Source organism: Podarcis cretensis (assembly GCF_951804945.1).
Source record: "Podarcis cretensis genome assembly, chromosome: 7".
NCBI classification, from domain to species: domain Eukaryota; kingdom Metazoa; phylum Chordata; class Lepidosauria; order Squamata; family Lacertidae; genus Podarcis; species Podarcis cretensis.
In genome coordinates, this window is record NC_137176.1 from 53,615,884 (window position 1) to 53,639,466 (window position 23,583).

Consider the following 23,583-nt stretch of genomic DNA (forward strand, 5'->3'; position numbering starts at 1 on the left):
TTCCTTCCAGTAGCACCTTAAAGACCAACTAAGTTAGTTCTTGGTATGAGCTTTCGTGTGCATGCACACTTCTTCAGATAAGAAGTGTGTATGCACATGAAAGCTCATACCAAGAACTAACTTAGTTGGTCTTTAAGGTGCTACTGGAAGGAATTTTTTTATTTTGTTTTGACACACAATTTTGGCATGGTTCTCACTGCTCCTAGGCTTCTAATTTCTAACATGTCAAACAAAGAAAAGTTTAGCAAGTACACACAGCACTGAGTGAACATTACAGCTAAGAGGAGGGAAATGATCCAACTAACTAAAAGGATGTTAATCTTATAATAGACATGCTACTCAAAAAAATAGGTTGTGTGCCCTGATAAGATTTTAATTTACTAATCTTGTTCTGTACAAGAGCCACTTTGCACCTGCCTCTGTCCTTTTGTTTGCAACACATTATCCTAAAACAAAGGATCCCTGAATGAAGCCCTTTCTATATCTTTAAATTTAGCAGCCTTTTCTCCCTCTCTAATGCTCCATCAGGTTATATATTTATTAGCAATACATTTTCCACTTATTTTCTCAAAGATTGCCAATAAAGCACTAAATCACATAAGGGAGTAGCTGTAAACCCTTGGAGTTCCCCAATGTCAAACTCATTAGCATCCGAATAACCACACAGCAGCACATCATCTGCACAATTGTAAATTTTACTACTTTTAAATAGCATTTCTCAAAAGGCTCATTTTCAACTTTCTTCAGTGGTTGGCTCTCAGGGGGCAAGGCGCTTCCTGACGCTCACAGCTTCAACTCAACAACCGGGCCGTTTACTGTCAGAAGCGTCAGTCCTCTGCCCTAACCCCATCTGCTGTCTCTTGCTTCCTAAGGGACCGAGAGTTAAGACAGCACAGCTGAGATCCACTTAGGAAAGTGCACAGAGGGCAGGGGCGGGTGGAACTTTGCAGACTGACTACAAAGTGCAATAGATTTCTGACTGAGGCAGCGATGCTGCAAAAACGGCTCTGGAAAGTATCACGAAGCTGTAGGGATTTCCTAACCCCTTGACATTAGACAACATGATGAGCTGGGTTTCATCTTGATTGAAGGTCTCAGTCATTTCAAAGAGACTCCAGTATTTTGCTCTTGATGATGGACCAGTGCAGCCCGCAAGTCTTACGGATAAAAGAAAAACCACCTCTTTGATGGAAGATTAGCTTTTGAAATGATATTTGATGTATTTGTTAGCTATTTTCACATCCTTCACATATTTAGGCTATGCGTGTGTGAGCCTCAAAAGATGACAATTGTTTCGAAATGAAGGAAGACGTGTTGTACCAAGTCAGATACCTTGTCCACCTTAGTTTAATATTGTCTGAATAATGTCAAGCAGTGGTTCTCTGGGATTACAGGCAGATGTTTTTCCCAGCCCCCCCCTGAAGTTTCCAGGCACTAATAGGGTGCTCTGCTATTGCACTGTGGACCTTCCCCTCAAACACATTAAGGTCTTCATACTGCACTGGGCTTTTCTCCATTAACCAATGAGTCAATGTCATGGCACCTTCAATCAGCCTTCAAACAGATTGGCCCTCCACTCTTTTCATCATTAAATAGACCTAGGAAGATTATTGTGAGTTTTATATTCATGGTCACAGAAGCAGCAGATGGAGACAAGCCAGCATTCCTGCTGTTGTGCTTGCACCACATCACCCCTTCCTTCCCAGTAGGCAACAGTGACCTGCCTACCAGGAAGTTAGCACAGCAGTTCTGTCCCACCCATCTTGCAGCTTATGTATGGTCATGCTTATGGTACAGTGAAACAAGCAAACTGGCCAGTCTCCTATTGAGCATGTGAACATCTGAGCTGGAATAAATGAATATGTTTTTGGATGCTCCCTTGCCATATTTCATGATTGTGAAGATTGTTTTACAAATATTGCCGTATTGCTTGATACAGTTGCATGCTTGAGGCTCTCACCAGGACATGTTCTAATGAACATATGCAGTGCTTTTTTCTGGGGGTAAAGCATGACACTTACTGTAACAATTTTGTGGTGACCACTGGCACCTTTGTTTTAAAAAAGGGAGGGAAGCCCTGGTGGCAGCAGGAGTGCCACAGCCAAACAGTCTCTTGCAAGTAGAACTGTGTTTCTTCCCCATCCACTTTCATCCTTAGGTTAGGGGATTAGGCCTATGGACCTGTTATAGGCCTGAGAGTATAGGCCAGGGGTTGGTAACCCATGAACAATGGCCATTTCAAAAGCTCTCTGCAAGGTATCACTTTAAACCTCAGGAAAACCAATATACATCTGTCCCACTTCCTGCAGCCTGTTGTGTGTAAAGGAAGGTGTGGGGAGACAAAAGAGGTTCACAGAAAAGAGAGAAAAGTGGGTAACCCCCACACTTTTATCCACTACTGGCTTCAACCCTACCCACAGCCAGGGTGCATTATCCTGGAGAGAAGGTGGTCCTCAAAAGACAAAAGGCTCTTCATACCTCAGAGTCCAAAGTTTCTATGAGACAAATGCCTGTGGCAGTTAGATTGTTTTGCATGCTGAGAGGGCTCACTCCTTTAACTGCTCTGAAATCAGGCACTCACTCCCAAACCAACCAGCTTAAATTTGCCTTATCCCAAGTGAATAAATAGGTATGGGAGAGGTATCCAAAGCCAAGCTCTTTTTCAGCGACCATAGCTTCCCATTTGGATAATATATTCCAGAGAGCTGTGGCAACTGACTACACTTTTGCATTATATTTTTCCCTGTCCTGCTACCTTGTTGCAAGTCTCTAATTTAAGCTGCTCAAACCCAACAGGCCAACTTTGCACCCTCCTCAAGTGTATTTGCCAGGTTAAAATGTGTCTGATCATTCTTCCTTGCTGTGATACACAGGATATTTGATGATGTCTGCAATCAAGCCTATTGTGCAAAGGTAGCACTAACATTTGTTTCTCTGTCTACTTTTGCTTCTGGACCATTGTAGGAGGTTGTGCAGAAGGAAGGGAATTCATCCTTCATCCTTACACCCTGATGTAAAGCCAGGATTGCAGTGAACACATCTATCTTAAGGGCGGGAGGGGGGGAGGTGTGATACTTGAGAAGCTGGCCCTATGCACATCACCTCTCCAAAAGTTTTGTGTCTACCATAAATTCAGCTTTCAGTTTGGGAATGTGAGCAAGTGCCATGAGTGTGCTGATTGCTTTCAAACATAACAAGGGAAGGGTCCCTGTCTAAAATAATGCCAAAGATTCTTCACAATTCAATCCTTTCCCTATCCTCAACACCAGCAGAAGACACATCATCATTATTTATTTAATTTATATACTGCCCTATACCCAGAGGTCTCAGGGTGGTTCACAGAATAGGGCCAATTCACATGATCCCCCATATGAGCTGATGATGCAAACTAGCAGAATCCAGAGCTGGGCTCTGCTGGTGTGTCCTGCAATTTTTTTCTTTTTTAATAACATTTTATTGATTTTTCCAAAAATAAAAAACAACAACAATGCAAAAAAACAACACAAATTGACTTCCTTCTAATCCCTTCATTGGTTCTTTATCAAGATACTGCATGTATTTAAATCACCTATTATCCATTCATAATAAAATTGCAAGTAATCTTAAAACCCTGCTAATGTATTAACCTGTGTACATTGCTTCTATATATATGCAATAAACATCTTCCATTCTTCCTTAAATTCATTATCATCTCTTCCTCTTAATTTCACCATCAATTTTGCCATTTCAGCGTATTCCATTAGTTTAACTTGCCAATCTTCTTTAGACGGGACACCTTCTTCTTTTCAATATTGTGCTAATAAAGTCAGTGGGGCCGATGTGTACTGCAAATTTTCAATGTGTGTCAACATAGCTGCCAGCATGATTTGCCCTATGACTACATGTTAACCAAATGCACAGTAAGTTGCATTCAAAAAGTCCACACATTTAGGTGTTTAGATGGCAATACTGTTGAGGGAAGTTGAAAGATGTTAATATTAGTTAACCTTTACCACTTACATGTTATGGGGTGGGGCATGGCATATAGCATGTATGCTTTAAATTCTGCATTTTGTTGGGGTTTTGGTGGGGAGGGGTTGCCTATATATCTATAAAAATCCTTAAAAGAAAACAAAAAGCGACACATTTCATTATGGGTTCAGCAATGATCTAAATAAAGGTGTGAGATAGGGGAGCAGTGCAACTCTGACATGCCCTGAAAGTTCTCTATGTGCCCATCAAAGAAGCCATGCATAGGAGGGTCTTGTGGATCAGCTGTGGCTTGAGTTGTTATCTGCATACATGCTGGTTGCTTTTAGATTCAAATATCCATTTCTTCTACTATTGCTACCTGCAAAGTTGTAGCTTAAAATTAGCAATCTGCTACCCGAGTAATACTTTGGCCACCTCATGAGAAGACAAGACTCCCTGGAAAAGACCCTGATGTTGGGAAAGATTGAGGGCACAAGGAGATGGGGACGGCAGAGGACGAGATGGTTGGATAGTGTTATCGAAGCTACCAGCATGAGTTTGACCAGTGGAAGACAAGAGTGCCTGGTGTGCTCTGGTCCATGGGGTCACAAAGAGTTGGACACAACTGAATGACTAAATAACAACAACAACCCGAGTAATGGCTCTGAAAAGGAAGTTTGACCCTTTTTTCACCATCACAATAGACATGGCAATTCAAAAATTTCATGCACTTTAATGTTGTAACCTGCCCTGTGGCCTTAGGATGAAGGGCAAATAAAGGAATAATTCTGTTTGGGGAAAATAAAACCATTTCATATGAGGTATTTCTCTTCCGCTTTCTGGAACACCCATGTATAATGTGAAATCATTAACCAACACTGAACCATTTTTTGTGTTATGTGAGCTTATTCCCACAATGCATGTTCCTTCCTATATGTGACAGTTCCTTCCATGCCATCTAAAAAACTGAGTTTGTGCCCCATAGGCTGCTGTTGTGATTGGTTCCAATCAGACACAGGTTCAGAAATCCGAACCATTATTTGTGCTAACTTTACATTTTATTCCAACTTTATGACTTTGCATAAGATAAAACGTAAAAAAGTACAAAAGTGTAAATACTCAGAAAAATGTAGCTTAACCGGAAATGTGTATATGGTAAGAAAGACACAACGGACATATTATACTTATTCTCCTGAATTTGTTAGTAGTACAGATATATATATATATAGATATAGATATTTTTTAAAAAATATGCATATGATTTCACTTGCTATGGGAAAGCATTTTAAAGTCCCAAATCTAACATACAAATATTTATGAACTTCCAAAAAGTGTCAGTGGTGCATAGAATGAACTGAATCTATTCCATCTTTCCCAACATTTTGGGGTGGATTTTGCAGCATTTGAGTTGGATTCTACAACCCATTTCTCCCATGTGCAGAGGTCTCAGAAAAGTGGAAGGATGCCTGGTGTGGCTTGGAGACTACGCTAGGCTTCCTTGCATCTTACTAAAGCCTATGTCAAGTGGGCGGTAGCCTATCATTGTTATGTAGGGGTCCTCATAAAATAGGAGATTTAGGTCTAGCACAAACCATGGGAGACCTTGTGTGCCAGGCCAGCCATCAAAGGGAGACAATAACGCCAGGCACATATTGAAGGGACAACAGTGGCAGCTTCCCATGACCACTCCCCTCTGTTTCAGGATCAGACCTATGAATACCATGCCACCCTTTCTCCATCACCCTAAAACTAGCCAGTTGGCCTCAGATGCAGTGGAGGATGCCAGCCTTTTGCTAGTCTCAAAGTAAACTTCACATGTAGAGTCAGTTTCCTGTACGTGAAATAGGAGGAGGGGCAGTACTATCTTCTTCTTTCATCATCTAGTGCAGGAGTCAGCAAACTTTTTCAGCAGGGGGCCAGTCCACGGTCTCTCAGACCTCGTGGCGGGGCCAGACTATATTTTGAAGAAATAATAATGAAATAATTCCTATGCCCCACAAATAACCCAGAGATGCATTTTAAATAAAAGGACACATTCTACTCATGTAAAAACACGCTGATTCCTGGACAGTCTGCGGGCCAGATTTAGAAGGCGATTGGGCCAGATCGGGGCCCCGGGCCTTAGTTTGCCTACCCATGTTCTAGTGTAATGTCTTGAGTCAGCCCAGGTTCCCATCATGATCTGGGGATAAGATTTCTGCCTGTGGATCCCAAAGGCAGTGAACTCTTTAACCATTACTTTTAAATGGTGGGTGTCACACTGAATTCAGAGTACAATTGCTCCCTGTGTTTCCTGACACCTGGCTTAACTTTGTTTTAGTTACTGCTGCAACACAATGAGAACAGATTCCCTTTGCCTCAGGGAGAAAACCTTTTCACCTCTGTGCTTGTCCTCACAACACCTGTAAAAAGCAACCTCCTTTGCGTTCTTTTTATTTTATTTTAAATACACTGCAGCAGTTTCTACTGCCTTGTGCAAGATCATATTTTGCCTTGCAGAAAGGTTTAACTTTCACCTGATTCAAGCAACAAACTATCTCACAAAGATGCCTGAGGCCTCACATTAATTAACATAACTGCATTTAGATGCTATTCATGGCTGATAGTTCCAACACCTTGTGTCAAAAAAAAAGAAAAAAGAAAAAAAGGAGGGGGTGCCTGCTGTAAACATTATAAACATATTCAAATAAGCTTAACACAATCTGCCATGCTTATTTCTGCCTAGATCATGGACCAGCGAAATGGTTAATGCAAATGGATTTATAATTTGCTTTGGGGGGCCAGTTTCTTCTCCTTATTTATTAGCCCAGCTGATGGGGCAGATTTGATGAGGCACTTCTGGAATAATTGAGTCATCACACAAAGAAGGCTGCTAGCATTCAGAGTGGTTTTATCAGCAGCAAGCAGGCCTGATTACTGACAATTACACTCTGATCCGGTGATGGAGGAGAAAGAGCCAACGAGTGGGAAATGTCCGTGTTTCTATCCAGGAATAATTTCTACATTCATTTTACATGCTAAGTGTTTCCTATCTCTGCATAATAAACTGTAAACAGGAATAGATGGCACAATGTCCCTTAATATTTCCTGGTAATGAAGACACAAATGTACAGTGAGTGCTGATAAATATAGATGAAACATAAGCTCTTCTCCGAGTCTGTATTGTTACCTTTAAAATAAATGCATTTTGGTGGTAAAAGCATAATCATAGGTAATGCAAAAAAATGACAGAAGATTGAAGCTGTCCTTGTAACTACACAGAAACTTTATAAAAGTCCTGTTAATCACTGCAGCTTTCAAGCTGAAGGTGAAATACACGGAAGTACATCATTTTGGTCCTCGGCAGTCAACTATGCAAAAACTCTTTTGGTTATAAACAGTAAAAGGAAGCTACATTGACCTCCATTAGCACTTTGTGGAGAGCGTAACTCAGTGCTAAACCACACACGCAGATTATCCTGAAGCTGGAATACATCTTCACTAAAATAAATTCAATTTCCCTCCTATTGGGCCTTTAAAGAGGTAGTATACGTTAATGAACAATAAAGGTGGACCTTGGAGAGCTTTAGTTCACTGTAGGTTGGTCCATTAGGACAAATGGGGCACTGCCCCACTTTGCTCAGTCTGCCCTTGGGCAGCCAGTGTTTGCCTACCTCCTTACTTATAACCAGTCAAAGCGATGGCATTGATTGTTAGCTTCCTCCTCCTCCTCCTTGGTGTCCATGTTGCCCTTGTAGAACTCAACAGGGAGGAGGATGGGGACAAAACAAGGATTAGCTGGCTCCACCTCTCATTGACTCTGGCTCCACCTACCTTCAGTCTCTCTGCTTTATGCCCTACCAGTCCCAATAGGCACCAGCCACCACTGGTTTTGGGTATTTCCCCTCTTTAGGATGCTGGGGTTTTTTAACAGATACTTCAGAACTTTATAATCAATTATGATAAAAGTAGGAAATTTTACAACTCCAAAGAGTCTCCCGCCCTTGCTTGGAATGGGTGATTGTGAACAGCTGAAACACAATTCGGTATTTTTGGAGAACCAGGTTTGTATGTTAGCTATAGAAATGCTAAACTATCAATACTTCTGTTTTCATTCCAGAGTCTATTAGTATGAAAACCCAAATAATAACCTTCTGATGCTTGTTCACCTCTTTTTCTAATTTCAAGCTGTGTTGTCAAAGAAAGAAAAGTTAGGTGGAATCTACACACATTTTAAAAACACTGTGAAAATGCTTTTTAAAAAAATGTTTAGTAAAATACATTGAATTTTACATAGCTCACTGTCATCATCTAGTGTCACACTTGTATACTGCACTTTACAACACATTTAAAATGTTTTATTTGCAGCTGTATAGCTGAGTCCTTATTCTCTGTTCTCCTAGGGTAACTATGGCAACTGTGTGTTGCTGAAGTAATCGCTTAACTTCAAGACCTGGGTTAGAATAATATGCAATATTTTGAATACAAATGTACGCAAACAGCCCTGTGATTTCAGAACAATTTCTTTCATAACCACACATTTTTTATCCAAGTGTTCTTCAGAGTAAAAATGTGCTAACACTTACCAAATAGTTTTGTCAAAATTAAAAACCCAAATTTGCAAAGAAGAGAAAAATGCATACTTATTTCAAAAAGGCACTGGGCTTAGATTGCAGTCCAAGAGCAAGGCCCATTGAATGCAGTGGGAATTACTTCTGAATAGACATAGTGAGGGTTACAACATTAGGCTACATTCACACCACACATTTAAAGCACTAAGATACCACTTTTAAAAGTCATAGAATTGTAGAGTTGGAAGGGACCATAAGGGTCATGGCTTCCCCAAAGAATTCTGGGAGCTGAAAGTTGGTAGGAGATCCCCAACCCCAAGCTACAATTTCTAGCGAAGTTTAACCAATCAATCCTTTTTCACAGGGAACTCTAGCAATTATAGTTCTGTGAGGGGAATAGTGGCCTTCTAACAATCATCATCAGCCATAGCAAACTACAACTACCCAGAATTCTTTGTGGGATCATGGCACTTTAATTGTATGGTGTTAATGTGAACAGTATCATGAAATAACTCAGAAGCTTTAGAAGATGCTTGGGAATGACCAGTATGATAGCTATGTGGCACAACCCACCAAGTTTTCCTGGGGCAAGCATTATTTAAATGAAGAAAAGTTGTGAATATCTATGCTTGGTGAGCTGCAATAATAAACAGTGATGAAGTAGCATTCAAAAAACAGAATGAGGAAGCGGAATCAACAGAAACACTCCAGAGTCAATGTCATGTTCACCATTCCCCACCAGGAACTAATTGGCCTGAAAGGAATTCTACGTTTACTATATCTACAAAAGTGTGCCTTTATATACTTTTGTCATCCAAGCACCCATCACTTTGATGGCCTGTGTCAGGGCAAGTGAAATGAGAAGGCCCTTGTCATATCCAGCTACAATGAACTGAGTGTGTGAGGAATGGTGCTGATCAGCCTTGGCTCTCTGCACTGTAGGAAGAAGATGATGTGAAGGAAGCCCTTGCACAGCAGTTCGTTACCACAGAGTGAAAAGGGCAACCAACCAGGCTCTACTTCTAACTTATTCAATAGTGGCAACACTGCAGCAGAAACCCTAAATAAGGATGGGAGGAAGATTTTCCCTTTAATACAGGAACCTGCTCAGCTACAGCCACGAGAAAGTGGTAGGGACTTGCCCTACCACAGGCTTACTCATAGCAGTAACTAGGGTGGAATCTACACACATATAAAAAATGCTGTAAAAATGCTTTTTTAAAAAATGTTTTGAAAAATACGTTGAACTTTGCATAGCTCACTGTCACCACCTAGTGTCACATTTTATATTGCACTTTACAACACATTTAAACGTTTTATTTGCAGCTGTGTTGATGAGTCCTAGGACTCTGCTGCAATGCCCCTATGAGCTATAACACTTCCACAGCAAAGAGAGGGGATATCTCTGGGAACTTTATTTGTAGGAATATACCATTTTCCTCTCCTGTGATCATGCTCGTGCATATGGTGTGTGTATATTCCTGCTCTTTAGGATGGAAGAGAACGCTGCTTTGGAAGCAAAGCATGTGCTATTTTATAGAAATCCCAAGGTATTGTGGTTCTATATCACTTAAAGGTAAATGTAAAGGTACCCCTGCCCGTACGGGCCAGTCTTGACAGACTCTATATCACTTATCAGTGTGCAAAAGTTTTAAAGACATTTTCTCATGGATTCATAAACATCTGAGGTAGGCCAGGATAAGAACATTGAAATGCCTGAGGTTATTGAACTGCATATACATGAAGGGATTTGAAGCTTGGTTTATCAGTGTAAGAAATAATGGAAAGGGAGGGGGAACCCCCTTTTCTACCCATTGCATCACTGGGATACTTAAGAATTCTTAGCCTTTTGTCTTCTAATTATTTCAGTTATTTTACTGCTGTCTCCTAACTTTTGATCTTACAAGACAAATGTTTCAAAATAATAATAGTAAAATAATTGTAAAGCGCCTTGTGCACTGGAAATACCTTAAAATCACCCTCATCTTCAGCATCATCAACAAGAAAAAGCTATTCCTTTCAGGCTTCAGCTACAGTCCCATTCTTCTTTGTGAACAAAGGTTTCTTACTTCAATAGACATGACAGACATACCCCAAAGGAGTGGGGTGGGGAGGGGATTGAGTCACACAAAAGAAAGGAGTGTGCCATCTTTGAGCATGCAAATCACATATGTTCATTAAATTCAACAGTGCCATGTGAAATGCAGTCTGCCACCTCTAAAAGATTTGTAACTGCCCTAACAGTTAGAGGCAGGCCTTCCCAGCATTTACTATATTGTGCTTATGGACAATCTTTGATGACCATGCATAAGCTATACATGTGTTTGACATTATAATTGGAAGATATAAGACAGTCTAGGAGAGTTTCCTCAAGCTCTGAGGGCCCAGTTCAAGCAACATGACTGGGCTCCTGAATAATTTGACATGTCACAGGTTCACGGTGAGATTACAGCCTTGCACAATCAGACTTAACACTGATTTTATATGTTTTCTGGGAAGATATGAATCCTGTTCTCACTACTTGCCCAAGACCTGCCATTCAAAGCATAAAAAACAACAAAACAAAACAAAGAGTAACCATATGCAACTTGTCACTATACCAGTTACCACGTTAAACTGGTTAAATTGTGTTGATTCCATCTTGCATCTCAGGCCCCATAATGGTGTTCAAAAATGTGTTTTGAAATGCATCTTTCTTATTGATCCAAAAACCCTGCAGCCAACAATTTCTAAAGCTGCACCATTGACTGTAGAGTGAGGGTTACAGATTATGTATCTGCAAATATCACTGGCTAGAAACACAGTTACATAGTTGAAAACAATCACACCCCCCCAATTAACACACACAAGAAAACAGGTACTAGTTATCCCAAATAATGTTAAAGCCTGTGATGAAGTAAGAATAAGGCAAATAAGGTTTTATATATACTATGTCAAATTTAGTTCCGCGGCAACCTGTTTTCGCTTACTCTTCTTTTAACGATGCAACATCTGTATAAACAGTCCCCAATATTGGGCTGTTTATAAAGATAAGATGCTGACAAGTAAAAAAATGATTTCCAGCAGATGCTAAAAACAATCTACACGATCAACGTAAAAGTACACCAATTCCTTCCTTTGAAAGAACAATTCCCTGACTTAATATGTATTTGTCTATCTATCGTTTCAAGCATTCTTCACATTGTCCACAGATTTTAAGTGTGTCCTCAAAACATTCAGTGATCATAATTAGAAAACTCCGCTGGGAGCCAAACAGGTGTGTGGTGTTTTCTCAAACAGCCTTTTTTTAAAAAAAAAAATAATGACCTTTTTAAAAACAGCAGCCTGACGACACCGCAAGTACCATTCCAGGCCCTTTTTCGGGGGGCCACACCTGAAAGTGAAAGTGAATTATCAATGACATTTTTTAAAAGAATCAGTGGTTTAACACTAATTTCTAATCAGATCCTACAGAAAGGAACAGCTCGCATGGCAGCTGTACTTTTCCCAGGGTTAATTACCTTTCACTGCTCTCTACTAATGAGTCAGCTGTTCCTGTCATCACACAACTACACTGTGTTCATCTGTAGCTCTAGCTGTGGACAAACACGGGAGCTCAAGCCTTGTTTGTATATTGGGGATGTTTGTTGTGCAATGATTTTACAAAGGAAAAAGTACCACAACCCTTTTTTAATTTTTTATAGAGAACCCATACAATGTGCATGCGCAGTGACAAAGGAGTGGGGCAAAAACAAATAACAGTCAAACGACTCTGCCCCTGCATTTTTATTTTTTACTTTTACTACTGCCTTAGATGTTGCAAAAATCTAATACCTTTACAGCTTTTGAGAATCTCCTGCCTGTATTTTTTTTTTTTAGTACTGCAGCATCCACTGGCACATGAAGGTAATGTAAAATGCCATGTAAAAATAGTTTGAAAAGGCTTTATGGCAGACGTGTCTTTATGCGGGCATCAGGAGTCTGGGGTTACTGAATGCATGAGGCAGTCTTTGCCAACCTGCTGTCTGGGGCTGATGGGAGCTGCAGTCCAAAATATCTGGAGGGTGCCAGGTTGGCAAAGGTTGGCATGGAAAGCTTAGCACTATTGGGGTAGGTCCTACCTCTGCCACCCAGGCCTTCACTGGCCCTTCTGTACAAAGAAAGAACTTGGGTATGTTTGTTGACAAGAGTTGATGGGTATATGGAGGTCAAGGGTGGGGTCTGTTGCTACATCCTGTGCCCCTCTTCACATGCTCAGTGACCCCTGGTGGCCCTCATATGTAGGATGGACATATCCCAGTTCGCCAAATCCAGGTAGCTTAATCTTCGTGTTATGCAAAATGTTTGCTAATTATGCAAATTTTTAAAAAGACAACTCCTCTGCACATGTCTCACAATAGTAGAAGGCATCTGCATGTAACTGTGCTTGATTTGTGCTTGAAAAGGGACAAAGGGGGCATATAGAACTGGGTGACCTAAGATGCAATAAGCAGCTGGTCCATATGGGGAATTTTAGGCCCACCTCTAACCTCCTACATTAACAGTAATCTGTATTACACTGTTGTTGTATGTCTCTCTCTCGCACAAAGACACACACATCCACCCCACCACCCAATACACAACAATACAATAAGGGGATAATTGACTATGTTGTCATCAGCACTATTAAAAAGTTTTAAATACTAAAAAAGAGAAAACATTTATTTTCCACAAAAATAACACCTGACTTAGAGAGAGCACAAAGGCAGAGGAGGCAATCTGTCCCCTTATCCCAGGTACATGAAATCCTTGATTTCTCCATAGTTTTCTCTGGGCATCTATCACTTTGGCCCAGAGAAAATAAACAGCTTCAAAAGGAATCAGGAAATTCCATCTCTGAACAATGTTTTGTTTTTTGCTACTATCATTGCTTCTCTTACATACTAAACCTGTCTGTGGTTTTGTTTGTTTGTTTGCTTGCTTGCTTGCTTGTTTTATTAAATTTTTATACTGCTCTTCTTCCAAGGATAACAGTGTGGTTTACAGTATAAAAACACAACATTCATAACACAGTAACAAACAAATATCTCAGTTCTATAAGGGCTAGACTTTCTTTTAAAAAACTGTTCCTAATTAGACAAATGGTTTGGTTGGACGGTGTCAGGATTAAGACTTGTGTTACTCTGGAATCTAGGATGCTTTCAGAGGATGTGGCCCTGGCAGATCCCTGCACTACCATCAACTCCCAGGCATTCCAACTGCCCATTCATTGCTAACAGCCATCCACCTTCAGTCCACTCCCTCTGAAGGGAAGGTTTTGGAGAATCTGGTTTATGACATCAGTGGCTGACCACACCCCAAATATACATTATACTTTTATGTGCAATATCAATTATAAGAAACTTTGTGGGGGGGATCATGCCTGAAAAGCAGAATATTAATAGCATAACATATAGATAACATAGACCATTGGCAGCTTTCAATTCCACCCCCATCATGAACCAGCTTAAATGTATGGATCATCTTCAAGGACAACCCTACATGTATTACTCTACAGTACCCAAATCTGGATGCCATTACAGTATGAGTGCCAGTAGCATGGTCTTTGTGTTGTAGCTGTGGGTGCAGTTGGTGAATGAGATGAAGCCTATAAAAAGCACTTCAGGCAACAAGCACTACCTAGTTCCAGAAAACTCAGCAAAAAGACTTGTGGCATCTTAATAACAAATTTGTTTTGAGATAAACTTTTGTACATCTGATAAAGTAGACTCCGGTCCATTAAATCTTATGCTGCAGCACATTTGTTTGTCTTTAAGATGCCACAATATTTCCTGTTGTAAAAGCACTACCTGGGCATCCTGGAGCAGAGCTGCATCCAAAAGTACTCAAAAACTGTTCACCTGTCCTGACACCTAAAAGCGAGTGTGACCCCACCCAGAATAGGCAATTCCCCTGAAGGGAATATGTTTGATTCGTCCTCTCATAATCCCTCTTTTGTTTAGATACAGCATCACTTTGTTCACCTTTATCCAATACATCACCATTTGCAGACATTCATTCAGGGGAGCTACTGCCACACCTGGTTCAGATAAAAAGAAGAAATGGAGCTGGGTGTCACACGTGTTCTAATGACACTGCTTTGTAAATTACTCAGCAATGTCTCTCACTGATTTTATGTGCATATCAAAAAGCAGGGGTGGCAATACTGGGCAGAGAGGAGCTTAACAAGATTAACTCCTAGGGGTAGTGCTTTTTTTCTGGGGGGGGGGGGAACACAGGCATACGCATACCCCTAAACATTTTGTGAATATAACAAGAGAAGAAACCAATTAAAAAAATAATAAAAATAATAGCTTCTTCTCTAGCACGGTGAATCGTCAGTTCTGTTGCTACCCCTGATGGCAGCCTCATTTCCTGTCACTGTATTTCCTGAGTATCATATGGAATGATAGTACCCCTAAACATATCTTTTTAAGAAAAAAAGCACTGCCTAGGGGAGAGAACAAATGTCTCCCATCACCACCTTCTAGAATCTGTAACACAGGTAGGAGCAGGTAGGTATGCTTCTTCCCCTGCTCTTGAACCTTGGACATTGCAGGAAATGCTCAGAACAGACTACAGCTCTTGAATAATGCACAGGCTCCACACGTTCTCACATGGGGGCAGGGAGACAATGAAATAAAATGAGGAGGCGGACAACAAAAAGGGGAATTAAAAAGAGGGAATGAATTAAAATGGGTTTTAAGGGAGGGAAATATTAAGAGGGGGGAGGGAAAGGGAGGGAGGGGGCAGGGCTTTAGTCTCAAATTACACCTGATACCTCAAACGGGTGGGGCACCTGTCACTTTGGCAAAAGGTATGCATAGTATACTACTAGTGTTCTCTACAAGGATACACACTCTCAAACTTCTGAAAGTGATGGAACTACAAAGAGGGCCCCCTCTGCTGATCGTGACACTGGAATGGGTCTACAGAGGATTTGAGGGCTAAATCATTTGGGCTTTAAACACAAATGTGAGCAGCTTTAATTGGGCTCAGAAATGAATGTGAAATCTGGTGCTTTCCAGACATTTTGGACTAAACGCCCATCAGCCCCAGCCACCATAGTGAGCAAAGAAATTTCTAACTCCACAGCTGGTCAGAAATCTGACTGATAAGGATACAGCTAAGCAGATTTACCCAAGATACAGTGGTACCTCAGGTTACATATGCTTCAGGTTACGGACTCCACTAACAAGGAAATAGTGCTTCAGGTTAAGAACTTTGCTTCAGGATGAGAACAGAAATCGTGCTCCAGTGGCGCGGTAGCAGCAGGAGGCCCCATTAGCTAAAGTGGTGCTTCAGGTTAAGAACAGTTTCAGGTTAAGAACGGACCTCTGGAACGAATTAAGTACTTAACCCGAGGTACCACTGTACTGTGCACCTAGTTACCCACTGCCTGTTAACCATCTTGTCCCAAAATGGAAAATCAGGACTGGTCTATAACTACTTAGGTCACTAGATGGTCACAAATCTATCAGACCTCCTTCAGGAAAACAGGAACAGATCCCTCAGTGAATGAGAAATCTGTTAACCTCTAACAACTTGCTATTATTAGAAAGTTCAAGAGTTGAGCAGCCATATTATGGCACAGACTTTCCTAAGTTCATCCTCAGGGTTAATAATCTGAAAACTCACCCAAGCAACTGTGACTAATGGATGCTAAGCTGATTGCTGGTACAGACCCTGACATAAATGGAGCACCCAAATAAAACGGTCGTGACAAGACTTTATCTGGAAAATATGGAGCAAACTCTCCAGAGTGGACTACAGATAGTTCTATGTGTTCACCCTCACAACTGGAAAAAGCTGTGCTAGGTAGCTGTTTAAGTGTACTTGTGAAAATGTTGCATATAAGCATTTTGCTGGTTCACTGTCACCTTCTTAACAGAAGCAAAATTGCTCACTGATTAAATGGCTAGGACCCTGCATACCTCAGAATGTATCAAGGCCATCTCCCTGATTCTGTCTTCCATATATTGAGTAAGAACAGTGGGAGAAAGGAGAGGGGCATTATTTGTGGTTGTTTCCTAGTGGAAATCTGCACTTCTGGAGGTTTGTTGTATCCAAGCCAGGTTTTTCCTTAAAGTGATGTATGACTGTTTTACAGATAAGGTTGAATGAATATACAGTAGAAAGTTATGTCATGTGGAATATGTTGCATAAGAGGGCTTTGCAGATGAAAAGTCATGTAAAATTAGCATGGGAGGGGGTCAGGATTGCACCAGTTGGCACCATCCCCAACCTCCATGCACTTATATGGAACCATAGAATAACAGAATTGTAGAGTGGAAAGGCAATGTCAACTAAAGCATCAATGACAGATACCCATGCAACCTCTGTTTCAATGAAGGAGAGTTCACAACCTCTTGAGGGAGTCTGTTTCACTGTTGAATAGCTTTTACTGTCGGAAAGTTCTTCCTAATGTTTAGTTGGAATCTCATTTCTTGTTACTTGAAGCCGTGGGTTTGGGCCCTACCCTCTGGAGCAGGTGAAAACTAGCTTGCTCCATCTGTAAGCTTGCTTCCATGTAACAGCCTCTGAGATATTTGAAGATGGCTATCATATTTCCTTTTAATTTATTCTTATCCAGGCTAAACCTGCCCAACACCCTCATCTGTTCCTATTAAGGCTTGGTTTCCAGACCCTTGATCAAATTGGTTGCTGTCCTTTGTACACATTCCAGCCTATCTACATCCTGGATATCTAGTATAGAGTTTAGTGCACACTGCTGTATGAATGTTGGCCAGATGAATGCACAAAGGTGAGTCTCATCCTGACCTGCATTACATGTCATATACAAATACAGTGGTACCTCAGGTTACAGATGCTTCAGGTTACAGACGCCCCTAACCCAGAAATAGTACCTCGGGTTAAGAACTTTGCTTCAGGATAAGAACAGAAATTGCACGGTGGCGGGAGGCCCCATTAGCTAATGTGGTACCTCAGGTTAAGAACAGCTTCAGGTTAAGAACGGACCTCCAGAACAAATTAAGTTCTTTACCCGAGGTACAACTGTAAGGTTAATGTGAAAAATGGTGTTTATTCATTTATTTGCAAATATATATATATACTATCAGTATTAACAAAAAGAACCATAGCAGTGAACAGCATAAAATTAAAATAAAATAGCATGCATAAAACAATTAAAAAATACATCACAAATCAGTAAATCAAATTAACACATCACCTTAGCTGGATCAACATAGCTAGATCACTCCTCAGGGGGAAGTGTTGGTGAACTAAATGCTGACTAAATGCCAATACAGTAGGTGCCTGTCTACCCAGTGTTCACTGAAAGCACATTCTAAAGGGCAGTTGCTGCCACACGGTAGGCCCTGGTCTTAGTTGACATAAGAGGAACTTAAGTACAAAGTAGACATAAGATGAGCAGCAGTACAAAGAGTGCCTCTCACAAAGATAAAAGTTTCCAGGCAGAGGTATACAAAGTAAGTCTTTGCTTCCTTTGTTCCATCCCAACTACAGAGTCCCACTGCTTCTCATTCTCTGCCTGCATACATTGTTCCTTTCTTCCCACAATATGGGTTCCCACATGTATTGGTTAGAGTGTCAGATTATGACCGAGGTGGCCCAGGTTTAAATGCCCATGTTCACTGCCTAACCCTGTATCTTAGGAAAGGACTGAACTCTAGTAGTGGAGCACATACTTTGCATAACGTAAGTCGAAGTTTCAATGCATGGCAACTCCAAACATGACTGGGAAAAGCCCTTGTCTGAGACCCTAGAAAGCCACTGCTAGTCAATGTAGGCAACATGGAGCTAGATGGACCAGTGATCTGAGCACAGCTTCCTATGTTTTATGATCAAGTGATGATCTTTCTGCCCAGCCTATCTCACAGAGTTGTTGCAGGGAAACCAGTAGAGATGGCTGAAACTTCCACTCTGCCCTATGCTCATTAGAGAAAGAGCAGAATCAACAAATGCAGAACAAACAAACAAACAAACAAAAACAAATATGGAATCCACCATTAATGTTTGCTTCACTTGTGATCTCAATAGCCTTCCACTGGTTGCACTGGTTGTTTACACTCCACTCCCTAAAATCTAAGTTCACCAACTCAAAGTTGTGTTATATATGCTGAAATCTCCAGTACAAAAACCCAATTCTGTTACAGCCATGGGGCTGGACCCAGATTTCCATGAGTGGTTCTGCTCTCAGAATGGAATGTTCTCAGGATTGCACTTCTCTTTTACTCTGCAGAAAAGTCTGCTACAAAGGATTGGGGACCCTCTGAATCACTATGGGAGATGGTGTGTGGTGCTGCATTGGATAGGAAAAACAGAGGAAATACCTCTCCACTTCCATTCACAGAAGGCCTCTGACAGATCCTCCAAACCATTATTTATTAGTGTGTTTCTTGCAAGGCAATCAGGGTGATTCTCTATTTAAAATACTTTTTAAAAAATTTACAATAAAAGAAAAAGCAGCAGAGTTGTCTCAGGCAGCTGGTGGTCTCCTTAGAAGCTAATGGTGTGAGCTGACCATTTGTTACTACTACTAGTAGTATAACATTAGGAGGTATATCCCTGGGTGCTCAAAAGGTGGGAGGGAAGTATACAGCTGAACAGTTGGTGGCTTCTTAATATACATTCAATAGCATAATGCCTGTGATTGAGTACAACATGTGGGTTAATTGGGGCTTAAAGCCCACAATTCATCTGCTGACACACAGGAAGGTACTGATGCTCTATCACATTTAGTATTGCCAGATTCCCCCCCCCCTTCCTTTGGCAGGTCAGCTGTGCCTTTAAAAGAGGCCTGCAGAACTTGCAATGCACCAAGGCAAATGCAACCCGCCAGCAATGAAGAGTGGCCTACAAAGGACTTGGTAAACTTCCAAAATCTGGAGGATTATGAACCAATAGCATCTATTGTGCACTTTTCATTTGACAGTGTTTGTACGTATCTAGTTATGAAAATTGCTATAACAGTGTTTATTATGATACCCTACCACAGTCTTCAAGTTCAATACCTTTAACAGCTTGACTCAATTATGTACTTTTTTCTCCATTTCATTCAATTTATTTATTTTTAAATGAAAATTAAATGAATATCTATGACAATACACTTTAAGTAAATTTTTGGTTGTTTTAAACATTAAACTGCATTTTTATACGCTTGCAGTTCCTCATGTTATAACACAGGACAGCCCAACTTTTCATACTAAGCAGGCCACAAGAGTACTTTGACATGGAACCTGTGGGCCAGTACACTGCCTTGTCATGCGTACATGGAAAGGGGGAAATGGGACCAAAATCTGACAACCCCACAGCCCTCATGCTGCCTTCCCAAAGCTAGCTAAGCAAGGCACTGAACTTTGGGAAGGAGGTGTGAGGCTCTGGCAGGGTCCTAGAGCCTGCCCACCTCCTTCCCTAAGCTGGCCTGTGGGAAGGAGGAGGGAGGACTCTAGAACCCTGTCAGAACCTTATGCCTTCTTTCCAAAGCCCAGTGCCTCACTTACCTGGTTTTGGGAAGGCAGTGTGAGGGCTGCAGGGGTTTCAAATGTTGCTGAGAGCTGCCAAAAAAAGGTATTGAAGGCTGCATGCTGCCTTTGGGCCACACATTAGACCACACTGAACTATGTTAGTTTAGTCAGCTTGTAATTGACTAGTTTTACATATATTTTTATTGTCCCCCACCCTGAGATTTTAGGATTAATGATATTACAATAGTCACATTATTTTCTTATGGTATGATAACCATTTCAGTACTTTCTGTCCATATCTATGATGAGGAGTTATCACATGTGACTTCTAAGAAAGCCATATATAGATGGTAAAAAGGTAAAGGTACCCCTAACCATTAGGTCCAGTCATGACCGACTCTGGGGTTGCAGTGCTTTACTGGCCGAGGGAGCTGGCATACAGTTTCGGAGTCATTTGGCCAGCATGACTAAGCCACTTCTGGCGAACCAGAGCAGCACACGGAAACACTGTTTACCTTCCCACCGGAGTGGTACCTATTTATCTACTTGCACTTTGACGTGCTTTCGAACTGCTAGGTTGGCAGGAGCAAGGACCGAGCAACGGGAGCTCACCCCGTTGCAGGGATTCGAACTGCCGACCTTCTGATCGGCAAGTCCTAGGCTCTGTGGTTTAACCCACAGTGCCACCCGCGTCCCTATATAGATGGTAATTAAACAAAATTCTGTCTTTCAAATATTTTAGAATCATAGGAAACTACTGTAGATACCAGGACAGAATATTTATATATCTAATTCTGTTCTGTCAACTCCAGGGGGTCATCAAACTTTTTTGGGCATACAAGCACATTTGCCACCTGCCCTGGCAGGAAATCCTGTTCTTTAATCCTGAATAGGAACTGGAATCTGGAGAAACCACAAAATATGCTGTAATTAAACACACCACAACCTATTCCATTAGCTACAACAGACTGCTTCTTTTAAGCCCACTTTCAGTAGGGGAAGGAACCTTGCAGGTGCCATCAAAAGGGCACACATGTGCTTGAGAGTGCTACATTGGCAACCCCTGATCTAATCTGGCTGGCCGCATCTTTCTAGGGTCTGGGGCAGAGGTCTTTCACACAACCAGCTCCCTTGACTCTTTCAACTAGAGATGTTAGGGACTGAATTGGGGGCCTTCTTCATGCAAAATATATGCATGAAGTGAAAGTCCCTCTCACTTTCAGTCTCCACTTAGAACATCTGCCAGTCAAAATGTATGAGTATTTGTGATAATGCTAATTTCTGTGAATAAGGGACGCAGGTGGCGCTGTGGGTTAAAGCCTCAGCGCCTAGGACTTGCCGATCGAAAGGTCGGCGGTTTGAATCCCTGCGGCGGGGTGCGCAACCACTGCTCGGTCCCAGCGCCTGCCAACCTAGCAGTTCGAAAGCACCTCCGGGTGCAAGTAGATAAATAGGGACCGCTTACCAGCGGGAAGGTAAACGGCATTTCCGTGTGCGGCTCTGGCTCTGGCTCTGGCCAGAGCAGCGATGTCACGCTGGCCACGTGACCCGGAAGTGTCTCTGGACAGCGCTGGCCCCTGGCCTCTTAAGTGAGATGGGTGCACAACCCCAGAGTCTGTCAAGACTGGCCCGTACGGGCAGGGGTACCTTTACCTTTACTTAATTTCTGTGATATCCAATAAAAAGTGCAAGGAACTATAGGTTGTGTCCAACTAAGTTAGACTGAAGTTAGTAATGTCCATTATTTTCAATTGGTCTGCTCCAAGTAGGAATAACATTGGAAGCAACCTGAATGTGGCAGCTCCCATCTTCACATTGCCTCCAACTTTCTTCTGAGGAAACTACACATGTGAAGTAAGTAAGAAAGGAGTGCTATATTTATGGACGTATCCACCACAAATGTAATGGTTAGCTTTGCAGCTTCAGGCTGAGACCAGCTAAGAGTTTCTATAGCCCCCCTGAGCAAAACAGCATGAAACAGTGGAGGCGCTAAAGTAAGGAGACAAATAGTAATAAGAACACAGATGCTTTGGGTTTTGATCTACATCCTTCTGCTTGTATCCATGGCCTTTAGCAAAACGTGATCTATCAATAGTCTCACTCCTCTTTCCCAAAAAGCAGATATGAAAAGAAAGTAAAGCACTTTTTGGCATATATAAAGGGCTTTTTCATACCACTGACAACCTGTTCCTGTCCAGGATTAAAGAATAGGATTTCCTCCTAGGGCAGATGTCAAGGACTGAACTGAGCCCTACTATCGTCCTTTCAGGATCAGCTCAGAACAAGATTAAAATCCTCCCCAGAGGAAGCCCCTGTCACTAGGCCTACCATTTATGTCTGGAATAGGGAAGTGGTGGCCTTCCAGATGTTGTGGGACTCTATCTATCATTAGTCTCAGACATCATTGCCATTGAGATGGGGGCTGTAGTCCATCAATATCAGCTGGACCACAGGTTCCCTATCTCTGAGCTACAGGTTTCAAGGGAGTCAGCAGACCCTGAACAATCACCCAAAGAAATGTTGTACTTGGGTATTCAATGGACCCAGCCAACCCTAAATTGTCTCAGATGCCAGCTCCAACCTTGCCAAGATCACACGCAGAAGTGGAGGCAGCAGCATGGGTTGAGTGAAAGCCCAGAACCAAAGGCATAGTGCCTGTCTTGAAGCATCCTTAAGCCACACTCAAGAGGGAAAAGCCCATCCTTAAACCATACTCAGGAAGGAAAAGCCTGTCCCAACATTTGCTTGAACCAGGATCTTGCTGACACTTCAGAAAGCAGTGGGGCAGCTATCAAGCTGCTTATTTGTTACTTAGCCAGTGTTGATTTCTCACCATATCCTGTTCTATTATCAGTGTCTCATAAACTGGACAGCTCCCCTGCTATGTTAGAACACTTCAGCCCCTAGACAGCTCTCTAGAAAAATGAATATCTGAGCCACATTTAAGTGCAAATATGATGCCACATCCTTTCTCAACATTCAAAGAACATAATCCAAAAGGGTGTTGGCTTTTTAGAATTAAAATGAAAATAAAATATTTCCAGTGTTAGCCATTTACCACTGCTAAATTTCATTCCTACACTCTCCACTTAGCAATACTTACTTGGAAGTGTTGCAGTCACAGCTCTGAGAAAATTCCTAGCCAACAAATTCTGTTTCCCTTACCATTTCCTGAGCAGCATTGCACTGATAAATCATTGTCGGATCCCTAAAATATTTGAAATGAACATTTATGTGAAATACAGAGCTATCATGAAGATGATACGTTCTTGTAAGCGAATACCTTAAAAAGACCACCATGGGTCAATTTTTTGGTCAAGGTTTTTTAAAATGCAAAAAAGTAGTGAGCAAGCTTTTTGAGTTCTTCATAATAATTCTTCAGACAAGATATTTTTTTAAAAAGGAGAAGGAATGGAGAAAAAGTTGGGCATAATGAAAAAGCCCTGAAGAGGAGCCATGTTGGATCAGATCCTAGAACTGTTTAGACCAGCAACTTTTTCTTCACAGTGGCTGACCAGATACATAAAGGAAGCCCACAAGCAGGATATGAGGGCAATAGTCATCTATGAATCCTCTGCAATTTGTATTTAGAAGCATGCTGTTCCTGATCCTGGAGGATTGTAACATTATTAAAATTG

The 23,583-nt window shown here is 41.5% G+C and overlaps 1 protein-coding gene across 12 annotated transcripts in view; it reads right to left on the reverse strand.

The window, feature by feature from the left end:
* The window catches only part of ST18 (ST18 C2H2C-type zinc finger transcription factor), a 195,662-nt gene that overhangs the window by 93,397 nt on the left and 78,682 nt on the right, over positions 1–23,583 (reverse strand). The window lies entirely within an intron of this gene.